This window comes from Equus asinus, unplaced genomic scaffold, assembly GCF_041296235.1.
Source record: "Equus asinus isolate D_3611 breed Donkey unplaced genomic scaffold, EquAss-T2T_v2 contig_800, whole genome shotgun sequence".
Taxonomy (NCBI): Eukaryota; Metazoa; Chordata; class Mammalia; order Perissodactyla; family Equidae; genus Equus; species Equus asinus.
In genome coordinates, this window is record NW_027225517.1 from 743,154 (window position 1) to 752,253 (window position 9,100).

A 9,100-nucleotide genomic window follows, 5' to 3' on the forward strand; every position below is an offset into this window, starting at 1 on the left:
TGCCTATTCTTAGGGATTCTGCACAACTTCCTTAGCAGTTTCACCCATGTAGGGTAATTCCTGAAGTGTGACACACAAGTATTGGAAGGAGCCATTGGACCTGAAAGGATTATGTAGACGAGAGTGAAGGAGATCTCAATGGGCAGATGAAGAAAGTGGGTGATGGAGTTCGCACAGGACACACGTCACCAGGAAATCCACACTGGATCCATCAGCAACTCCTACTTGCTCGACTTTCAGAGTTTTTCACCATTCTCACCACCTCCACTGTTACTACCCTAAGTCATGTCTTCATTATTTCTTTCATAGGACTATTGTTGTAGCCTCTTAATTGGTCTCCCTGTTTTCGTCCTCACCTCTCTTCATTCTATTTGTAACAGGAGCCCCTGCAATTCTGTTGAAACATGCATCACTATTCTGCTCTTCAAAGCCCTTCAGATGCATCTCATGTTATCTAGAGTGAAAGTCATAATCCTCACAATGGTCTAAAAGGTCCTAAGGACCTGGTCCCATGGCCTCATTATCTCTCTGACTTCAATCATTACCTGGCTCCTCCTTGCTTCCTCTCATCTTCTTATGAAGGCCTGGGCACAGCCCCAACTGAGGACCTTTGCATGTCTGATTTTTGAACTGACATTTGTACTGCGACATGAACATTTTTCTTATTTCAAAAATTTTAGGATCTAGGATCTACCTTCAGAAATAAGAGGCCAAAAAGAAAACCTCCCAACAGCTGTAAATGGCAGAAAAATAAACAAATAAAAACCAAACTCATATTGAATAATGTTTTTCACTTCATACCAACATTTTTTAATGTATATGTGTAATCTGAAGCAGCTTCACAAGTTTCTGTCATTTTTAGCTAGTCATGTTAACAGACAATAATAATAAATCAATTGTTTTCTTACCCTTATTCTCCAATGATTTGAGGAACAGAAATGAGTGAGAGGCAATTTCCATTCACTGAGATTTTCAATTCAACCATCTTTTGAATGTTTTCTCTGTATCAGTTGCTGTGCCAGGTGCCGGGGGTAGAATAAAGAAAGCATAGTGCTACTGGGGGAATAGGAAGAAGGAGGACAGGGAATTGGAAACAAGGTCCTGAGTGCAGTGCTTGAGCTGAGCCCCAGTCGCTGAGGCAATGTGGTGGAAATGTGGCCAGTAGGTGTGGGGTTCAGAGGAAGGTCAGGGCAATGACCTACACGAGGTCACAGAACCCGTAGTTATTGGGGTCCACATTCTAACTCAAACTGTGCTAGCTCCAAGGCACCTGCACTCAACCACTGGAGTTGAGGCTTTAGATGAAAAATCATCAGGTAATAGTTATTTAATTTATTCATATCAGAAAGTCAGAGGAGGAACTTAATTTGAGTGTGTTTACTTCATTAAAATGACATTATTTCGTGAAAGACCTTAGTAATCCAATGCCCAAGCTTTGTTATGTTTCTAATATGTGTCTCAGCCCCTTTCCTGGCAACATGAATATAGTGGAGATGTCTGAGTATGTATATATTTGCTTTTTCTTATTGTTAATTTTATTTAGACAATTGGAGATTTCCATGTTGTTGTAAGTAATAACCAAGAGTGGTCCCACCTTAATCCATTTTCCCCCAATGATCATTTCATAATCTATATGTATATCGAAACATCAAGTTGTACATCTGAAATAAACAACATTTGTATTTCTCAATTATAAGCAATAGAGCTGAACGAACCCCCACAACAATTCCAATGTGATAAAATTGTCTGAGTGCATACAGATTCATTTTTCTTTATTTCTTCCAAGGCTGTATTGCATAAGCATTATGCAACTCTCCAGCTAACAATTTGATTTCTCTTTTGCAACATGAAATGTATCTTTTTACATTATTACTGCATGCCAATCAGAATCTTTGAAAGTCATGTGTATCTTAGTAGATATATCAAAATTATTTAGAAATCCTTTAGTCAATCCGGTTTATTTGATGGTCAATCATTTTAAAAGGTGGTGAGAAGGAGTTAGCAAACAGTCTACACCCTCTCAGAAGGTATAAATCTTCTTTTCAGTTTCCTGATGGCTCACTTCATCTCCTGGTTCCTCAGAGTGTAGATCAAGGGGTTCAACAGAGGGGAGATGACAGTGAAGGTGACGGAGATGGGCTTATCCGTGGGGAGGGCAGTGAAGGGCCGGGCATAGACATAGATGCAGGGCACAAAGTGCAGGGTCACCACAGTGATGAGTGAGGTGCAGGTGGAGATGGCCTTCCTCCTGCCCTCCCCTGCCTGAGACCTCAGCGTCATTAGGATGACTGTGTAGGACACAAGCAGGAAGATAAACCACAGTGTGGTGAGCAGCCCACTGTTGGAAATCATCAGCAGCTCAAGCACAAAAATGTCAGTATGGGCGAGTTTGAGGACCTGGGGGACATCACAGTAGAAAGTGTCAAGAACATTGGGTCCACAGAAGGGGAGGGGCAGCAACAGGGAAATCTGCACGATGGAGTGGACAAAGCTCCCCAGCCAGCAGGCTACAATGAGGGCAGTGCATCGCCCTCTGCTCATGATGGTCACGTAGTGCAAGGGCTTGGAGATGGCCACATACCGATCTAAGGCCATCACCGACAAAGAACATACATCCACCCCTCCCACAAGGTGGAAGAAAAACATCTGGGTGAAGCAACCATTGAAGGAGATGGTCTTTCTCTGTGACAGAAGGTCCACCAGAACCTTGGGAGCTGTGATGGAGGAAAAGCAGATGTCGGCAATAGACAAATTACGGAGCAAAAAATACATGGGGGTTGAAGGCACGATTCCCAGGTCATGGTGACCATGATGAGGAGGTTTCCCAGCAGAGTTGTCACATGCACCCACAATAGGAAAAGTAGAAGACCAAGTTCAGTTCTTGATTCTGGGTTTGGTCAAGGAAAACACATTCTTTTACCCTGGTGCAGTTTTTCAGCTCCATTGAGTCATCTTTCTCTCACTTTTGTTTCAAGCTACTTCATATCATACTTGGCTGTTTATTTTGTTTCCTTCCTAAGCACTAAGAACGCAATTCAGATTGTTCCTCCTGCGGTTGTGGTGTTTGCAATTTGTTGAGTTCTCCCAGTTTTTAAGATTATGATCAGTTTCATGATCAAATCAAAGTATCACATGAAACGTCATTGAATAATTCTTTTCCTATAAATCTATTTTTGAAAAGAATATCATTTACGTCTAGTAGTCACATTGGCCTAACATATTTTATTTAATTAATTTATTTTGGTTTTAAAATTTTATTATTATTTTTTATTCCACGCAAATTTATTGAATGTCAGGAATTTTCTAAAGCACTATATAGAAAGATAAGGAAGACATGGCTCCAGCCATTGAGAACTTATTGTTCACAAATTGAATTTTCATATTAGCAAATATTCTGGTGGCTTCAAGAGGTCTTGTTTTTCTGAATAAAAGGATCTCATTCAGTTTCTTATTGCAATCTTGCTGTGACATGAGTCAGTTTCCTTGCTGTTGGCTGTTTTACATTGAATTTCTTAAAATTGCAGAATTATTCCATGTAGGTAACTCATCATTGTGATTTCTTTATACTAAACAGATTATTTGATTAATAATTATTTTAAAATATTTACAATTTATGATTGGGAAACACATTGAAACAATATGTAAATCCCAATCTCACAGAATATCTTTACTTTCTTTTATTGATATCAAAATACTTAAACATGGGACCTACCCTTTTAACAAATTTTTAAGTACACAATACAGTATAGCTACAATGTTGTACAGCAATTCTCTAGAGCTTGTTCATCTTGCATAATGTGATGTCATCCTTGACGTGATCTTGCTTGAGTGTCGGGGAGAGAATAAAGATAGTGACCTACTTTTGAGAGGTGGTTCATACTGTACCAACCACACTCTCCTCTGTGTTTTTCCCTTTGTGGATCTAAGCTAAGAGAGTGGAGGGATCCGATAGGAGGGAGAGACAATGGTATCATTAGAATAATGCCCCCACCTTTTTTTTGTGAAGAAGATTGCCCTCAGGTAACATCTGTTGGCAAGTGGAACACGTGAACTTAACCACTACAGCACTGGGCTGGCCCCAATAACGCCTATTTTCAAGAATCTGTTGTTGATCATTCTTAGGAAATTTTACAATTATTATTTGCTCCTCTTTGTTCTTAGTGCACACTTCCTGCAATTTCAAATGTATGTGGATAAGTTGGACCACATTGTCAAAGGGTTTGCAGCCTAAGACAAGCAGATGATTTGTATAAATTGATGGACATAATGCAGGATAAAATGTGAAATGTGTCATGAGAAAAGTAGAGGTAGATTTGGGGGGATAGGAGATATCATGATTTCCAGCAGTAACACAGGCTACTAGTTTTTGAGGATTTACTATGTTTGAAGACTTATGAACGCTGATTTATTCAATTTTCCCCACAATCCTTTAGTGAGTATTAATGTTATACTTGTGTTCTTATGGAATGTATGATGAATATATACTTGGCTGAAAGGAAGGAAGCGATGGAAATAGAGTGGAATAAACTGTTTTTGTCCCCCTTCAATCTTACATGTATAGGGTCTAATTTTGCAGAACAAGGATGTTTGACAATGTTGCCTGAAGACAAGAATTTGGCAGAAAGAGGCTCTGGAAACCCAATATACGTTCACCTTGTTTTGAGGTGGACTCACCAATAAGCAGCTCAAAGGATGTAACAAATGCATGATGCCTTCTCTCCCACTGAGTGGAACACATTTCTGAATCTCTCTTACCACTTCATCTCTCTTCCAAACAGTTAACACCCACCTTTGCTGTTTCTGTCACTGAGAAGATCATTTGGCTCTGAAGCATTTAATATACCTGGAAAATATCAAAGTCAAACTATTTATACGTAATCAATAAAGACATCTCAATTTCACTATCCATAACCTTTACATTAGCTAAAAGCTCAACGTCTTTACCTAATCCTTTGATCCTGAAACTCCAACTACAAACAGTAAGTTATTGGGTACAGAGCAGGACAGAACACTGGTGACTTTAATTCTTGAAAACTTTGTTTCTGAAGACACAGCCTCTTGGAAGACTAAATATCTTAGTGTCTTAACTCCCCTTTCAGGAGAGAAAGGGCAGATTCAAAGAATCACATCTTCAAGAATTTCCACTGTATCCCTGTCTTACGTGCAAATCCCTCAGTTTGAGGCTTAATATAAGACCTACAAAGGGAGTGTTACTGGACAAGGAAGTGGAAGTCGGTGCCTGATTCTGCTGTTGGTGATGAAGTTTCAGTGGGAGTTATTAAGAAGCTACTGAGACATGCTCATGTGTAAACACACATACCCGCACACAGATGGACACATTTTGGTTGGTGTCCAAATTACTTAGAAGGAGTAGAGGAAATCTTTCTGTTTATCTATAGCTCAATCATAACTATTTTAAAACGTGCCATATACTGTGCCCAAGGGACTACTAAGGGTCCAATTTTCATCACTTGTAAAGCTCAGAGGACACTATATAGAAATGAGTTTCAATTTGATTGTCAAACACCTAGAAGAGAACTGGACCTCAAATCCTTTGCTCCTAGTCCAATTTCTAATTATACGCAGAATTGTAATAGTCTCATGATGTTGCTACAAGTCTCCATATGTAGAGACACAGGACAGATGACGTTTGAGGAAGGCAATTTTTTCCTGTTTTCCAACACTCTATTCATATGAGATCTCTCAATTTGGATTACTGCAAGCTAAGTTACTTTAGTAAAACTGTCTACAATATTACAATAGTTACTCATGATTAACTCAGATTATTGAATGGGTTGTTCTTGTGTAGAACTCACCTCCACTGTTTCCAGAATGCTGATGGGTTTGGGTTTACCTGCTTTTCCACTTTGTTTTAGTACATTAAACTAGTCTACACAGATTAAAAATCGCGTGACACAGGTTCTGTGTTTGAGATGGGTAATTCTTTTTTTATTCCCCAGCTTTACTGAGATAGAATTGACATGTATCATTATGGGTGTTTAAGGTCTACAATGGTTGATTTGATACATTTATATGCTGCAAATGATTATCATTGTAGTGTTAGCTTGCTCCTTCATCTCCTCACAGAATTACCACTTTTTTTGTGTCTGGTGAGATCATTTAAGATATACTCTCTTAGCAACTTTCAAGTATCATTATAGTATTGTTAACTATAATCACCATCTGTACATTAGATCTCCAGCACTTACTCATCTTATAACTGGGAGTTTGTATGCTTTCACCAATATCTCCTCATTTTGCCCAGCCCCCAGCTCCTGGTAACCACCATTCTACTCTCCGTTTCTATGAGTTTAGCGTTTTAGCTTCCAAATATATATGAGATAATACAGTATTTGTCTTTCTCTGTCTGACTTACTTCACTTAGCATAATGCCCTCGACGTCCGTCTCAAATGGCAGGATTTTCTTCTTCTTTGTGACCGATAATATTCCATTGTATATATATACCACGTCTTTATCCATTTATCCATCGATGGATGCTTAGACTGTTTCCATATCTTGGATAATGTGAATAATGTTACAATGAACATGAAAGTGCCAATACCTCTTTAAGATCCTGATTTCATTTCCTTTGGATAAATAGCCAGAGAGGCGATTGCTGGCTCATATGATAGTTTTAATTTTAATTTTCTGAGGAACCTTTATACTGTTTTCCGTAGTGGCTTTTCCAGTTCACTTTCCCACCAACAGTGCACAAGGGTTTCCTTTTCTCCACATCTTTGCTAATGCTTATTATTTCTTGTCTTTTTGATGATAGCCCTTCTTACAGGTATTAAGTAATATCTTACAGTGGTTTTGATTTGCATTTCTCTGATGCTTAGTGATGTTGAGCACCTTTCCATATAACTGTTGAGCATTTGTATGTCTTGTTTGGAACAATATCTATTCAGGTCCTCTGTCCATTTTTTTTTTTTTTTAAGATTTTATTCTTTTCCTTTTTCTCCCCAAAGCCCCCCGATACATAGTTGTATATTCTTCATTGTGGGTCCTTCTAGTTGTGGCATGTGGGACGCTGCCTCAGCGTGGTTTGATGAGCAGTGCCATGTCCGCGCCCAGGATTCGAGCCAACGAAACACTGGGCCGCCTGCTGCGGAGCGCGCGAACTTAACCACTCGGCCACGGGGCCAGCCCCCCTCTGTCCATTTTTATATCGAATTGTTTGTCCTTTTGCTTTGAGTTCTTTACATATTTTGGATATTAACCTCTTATCTGGATATATCATTTGCAGATACTTTGTCCTATTCTGTAGGTTGTCTTTTCATTTGTCGATTGCTTTTGCTGTACAGAAGATTTTTAGTCTGACGTAGTCCCAACGAAATGTTTATTAATTTTTCTTTTGTTGTTTGTGCTTTTGGTGTCATGTCCAAAAACTTGTTTCCAAGACTAATGTCTAGGAAACTTGTCACTATTGTTTCTTCCAGGAGTTTTATGATTTCAGGTCTTATACTTTTTTTTTAATTTTTAAAAATTTTTAAAAATTTTTATTTTTTTCGGATGTACATCATATCTCAAATTCTGGATACATTACATCCTGCTCCCCACCCGAACACTAATCACAGTGCATCCCCTCACATGTGACCCTAATCACCCCTTTCGCCCTCCCCCCTCCCCTCTTCCCCAATGGTAACCACCAGTCCAATCTCCAATGCCATGTGGGTTTTTTATTTTTTGTCGTTTTTATCTTCTCCTTATGAGTGAGATCATATGGTATTTGACTTTCTCCCTCTGACTTATTTCACTCAGCATAATACCCTCAAGGTCCACCCATGTTGTCACAAATGGCTGGATTTCGTCATTTCTTATGGCTGAGTAGTATTCCATCATGTATAAATACCACATCTTCTTTATCCATTCGTCCCTTGATGGGCACCTAGGTTGCTTGCAAGTCTTGGCTATTGTGTATAATGCCGCAATGAACACAGGGGTGCAAGTATCTTTATGCTTTGTGTTTTCAAGTTCTTTGGATAAATATCCAGCAGTGGAATAGCTGGATCATATGGTAGATCTATCCTTAATTTTCTGAGGATACTCCAAACTGCTTTCCATAGTGGCTGCACCAGTTTGCACTGCCACCAGCAGTGAACAAGGGTTCCCTTCTCTCCACACCCTCTCCAACATTTGTTGTTTCCTGTCTTGTTAATTATAGCCATTCTGACCAGAGTGAGGTGATACCTCATTCAGGTCTTATACTTAAATCTTTAATCCATTCCAAGTTCATTTTTGTGAGTGGTGTAAGATAGGAGCTTGATTTCTTTATTATGCATGTTATCAAGTTTTTACCTGTACCATTTGTTGAAGACAGTGTTCTTTTCCCATTGTATATTCTTGGCTTCTTTGTTGATAATTAATTGTATATGCATGGGTTTATTTCTGAGCTTGTGATTCTGTTCCATTGGTCTATATGTCTGTTTTTATGCCAGTACTATATTGTTTTGATTATTATGTCTTTGTAGCATGTAGTTTGAAATCATAAGTGTGATGCCTCCAGCTTTGTTCTTCTTTCACAGGATTACTTTGGCTATTAGTTGTCTTTTGTGATACCACACAAATTTTAGGATTATTTTTCCATTTCTGTGAAAAATGCCATTGGAATTTTGATATGGATTGCATTGAACCTGTAGATCTCTGGGTATTGTGGACATTTTACAATATTAATTCTTCTCACCCATAAGCATGGAATATATTTCCATTTGTTTGTTTCTTCTTCGTTTCTTTCATCAATGTCTTATGGTTTTCAGTGAACAGATCTTTCACCTTGTTGCTTATGTTGGTTATGTTTCTTACTCTTTGACGCAATTGTAAATTGAATTGTTTTCCTTTTTTAAATTGGTTTTAAACTTATGGTATTTCTACATATTTCACTTATTTTGATTTTTAATTTTTTAAATTATGGTAACATTGGCTTATAACATTATATAAATTTCAGGGATACATCATTATGTGTTTTGGTTTCTGTGTAGATTACATGTTCACCGCCCAACGACTAATTACAATCCATCACCACATACATGTGCCTAATTTCCCCTTTCGCCCTCCTCACTCTCCACTTCCCCTCTGGTAACCAGCAATCCAATCTCTCAT

General features: G+C 38.5%; 1 pseudogene; it reads right to left on the reverse strand.

The window, feature by feature from the left end:
* Positions 1 to 2,010: 2,010 nt before the first annotated feature.
* On the reverse strand, positions 2,011 to 2,944 carry LOC123277923 (olfactory receptor 4D10-like; annotated as a pseudogene).
* Between the last annotated feature and the right edge of the window lie 6,156 nt (positions 2,945 to 9,100).